Below are 3,488 nucleotides of genomic sequence, written 5' to 3' on the forward strand. Positions count from 1 at the left end.
AGGCCCACTAACGCAGCTAAAATGACCGAAATTTTCATTGTCTTGAAAGGAACTTGCGAACTGCATAAGCATCAGCAACTACCGCCTTTGCAAATGCTGTCATCGACCGAGCATTATCATCTGAAAAATGAAATTATTTGCTCTGGGAATTATTTAGTGACAGAACCGGGCGTTGCCGAAGCAAGAAAATTAATGATAGGGCGCCTAACAATTAGTTCTTTCTTGATCGTCGTGTGTCCATTGTTATAAACTATATCGATCGAGACCCCAAACGCCTTTTACGAAGTGTTGAATGTTCTTTAGCGATCGCTCGCTTTAGATTAGATTTTTATCCACTTTATCTGTTGCTTCTGTTTTGACTCCTTGCTAAACTTATTATTTTTAGTAACCCGAACAACGAAGTTAAGTATACCTTAGTTTAAAGACTCCTATGGCTGGCCCGAAGGATTAGATTTATTTTACGTGGCTAAGAACCAGTTGGTTACCTCTGGGTCGGTCGTTTAATCTTTTGCTCTATAACTCTGTTCACGGCTATTTTCATTTTTACTTTACTGTATATTCTGTTACCTTTCATTTTAATTTAAAGATTTTTTAAATTATGTTCATTCCCTTAATTTTAATGATGTATATATTTCTTAAATTTGGTAAGAATAATTATCACCTTTTTAAATCCTTAATTTTTAGTTTTTACAATTTTACATGGAATTTTATGTTTCATTTTAACAGCCCTGATGATGTAATTAAATGGATAATTACGAAACGTTGGAATAAAGAGAGCTTGTACATGTGTGTGTCCTCTTCCCTTATTGATGATTATTAATATGGATTGACTCTTGACTCCTTACACCTATATATATATATATATATATATATATATATATATATATATATATATATATATATATATATATATATATTATATATATATATATGAATGTCTTTTACTGTAATACTACAGTATAATATGAAGATAAGAAGGCCATAAAACACTATTTGAACATTGCAACCCCGTACTATGATCTGTTCACTGGAAAAAATATGGACAGATGAAATGTTACATGATATACAAAGCATATTGTGGCATTAAGTCTCCGATGGTATGCAGGTGAGCGTTTCCTAAGGAGAAGGAGCGTAAACGGTTCCCTAGTGGGTTTTCGGCCCATTAACTCCCGTTTGGCATCGATTCTGGTGGTCTTGTGCCCTGGCACACCTTCTTCACTAGCGGTCTGAGGATTAAAGCGTCGATGTCGTCCGATTTCTAATATCCTCCTGGCAAGTTCATATTGTTGGTTTGATTGATGATGGCAGATTCCAGCATCTTTCTTTTGTATGGACAGCTACTTTTGAAAACCAGCTCCGCCCCACTCCAGTTTATAATATGTCCTGTATTTCTGATATGTAGGAAAATCCCCGAACTCTCCAAAGCGTAACGTACTGATCTTTTGTGCTCTGTTATTCTTTGCGAGAGCGATCTACCTGTCTCCCCCACGTAAATGTCATTACAATTGCTACACGGTATCTTGTAAACTCCGGCTTCTTCCCCTTTGTTATTTAAGTATACGTTAATGAGCGAACTCCTGATGGATTTGGGATACTGTAATGGAAAATGAAGCGATTGTTAGACCTGAGTTGTTCGGTGGCTTTTGGATGTTTTCGTCTTACGGAAATTTTGTTGTTAAAATCTATTTGTCTGTTGTGAGTGGAACCTCTTTATTATTTTATTCCTTTGTTAATAGCCCTCTCGATAATGTGTGGTGGATAGAGCAGTTGCTTAGGTGTTGGCAGATCGTGTTGAATTCTTTATCTAGGTACCCATTTGAACATATCCTAAGTCCTCTGAAGAATAAGTTGCACCCTACCATGATCTTTACAGAGACGTCGTGGTAGCTTAGGAAATGAATGTAGGAAACAGCGAAGGTGGGTTTTCTATATACTGTAAATGCATATCTGTTCTGTTCTCTTATGGTCAGTACATCTAGGAACGGCAGTTTTCCGTCCTTTTCCATTCCGTTTTAAATTTTATGGTCGGAACTAGGAGTTTAGCTATTAAAAATTCATTAAAGTCTCCCCAGCTATTGTCCCAAAAGTAAAGATATCATCTACGGTCTAAGCCAAATCATATTACATAGATGACAAAATTTCTGTTTTTCCAACAAGTTTGCAAAAGAGGTGATAGGGGACTGCCCATGCTACAGCCAAATTTTTGTTTGTAAAATTACCATTGAAAGAGAACACGTTGTTAGTTACACACAGGTTGATAAGTTTGAGAGTTTTATCTATGCCAAGAGGAAAATGGTCTTCGTATGGCTGTAACTTCCTCTTTAAGAAAGACAACACGTCGGCGATCGGGACTTTGGTAAATAATGACTCGACGTCGAGGCTGAGCAATTTGATGTTATTTGAGGGGATGTTTAAACTATAAAATTTTTGTATAAAATTCTCTGCATGTTTGACGTGGGAGGATGAGAAGGTTCCTAGAAAGGGTGATAACAGGTCTGCAAGCCATTTTGATAATTTACACATGAAAGAGCCCCTGCTAGATATTATGGGACGTAAAGGAATCCCATCTTTATGTGTTTTTGGGAGGCCGCAGAAATAGGGGAGAGAGGGGTTGATTATCTTGAATGTCTCTAGTAATTCTATGTTCTTCTTATTGCCCCTATGGTTCTGACTGATTTATTAAATTTGGCGGCAATATTTGTTGTGGGAACTTTTGTTAATTTATCATAGGTCTCCACATCGTTTAGAAGTTCTTGAACTTTATTGATGTATGTCTCCTTATCTAAAAGAACTATTATCCCGTCTTTGTCAGATTTTGTGATTATAATATCCCCCCTTCTTCTTAAACTAACTAACTCATTTTGGAATCTTTTCGGGAGCGAGTTTTTGTTGTTATTTTGTTCCAAGGCATTCAGCAAGATGCCTTTGAGGCAAGCATCTTTTTTGTCATAATTGTTTTTTGCAAAATGCTTATCAAAAGCAATTAAAAAATTAAGATTACTCTCGGGACCTGGTTTTAGAGCGAATGATACCCCAAGATTTAAAACCGTCTGTTCTTCTGCGGTGAGGGGATGGTTAGAAAGGTTCAGCACATTATTGGGTAGGCCAAGATTATTCCATACACTGTTCCTAATCAGTCTTTTTAATTTGTTGCGCAAATTTCTGGAGTGGGTCTCACTGTTTTCAATAGAACCTGATAGCACAAAATACGAAAGATAACGGTACATACCATCATTGCTTGCAGACCTGTTATCACCCTCTAGGAACCTTCATCCTCCCAAAACATGCAGAGGATTTTATACAAAAATTTAATAGTTTAAACATCCCCTCAAATAACATCAAATTGCTCAGCCTCGACGTCGAGTCATTATTTACCAAAGTCCCGATCGCCGACGTTTGTCTTTCTTAGAGAGGAAGTTACAACCATATAAAGACCATTTTCCTCTTGGCATAGATAAAACCCTCAAACTTATCAACCTGTGTGTAAC

Source organism: Macrobrachium rosenbergii, chromosome 54 (assembly GCF_040412425.1).
Source record: "Macrobrachium rosenbergii isolate ZJJX-2024 chromosome 54, ASM4041242v1, whole genome shotgun sequence".
NCBI lineage: Eukaryota > Metazoa > Arthropoda > Malacostraca > Decapoda > Palaemonidae > Macrobrachium > Macrobrachium rosenbergii.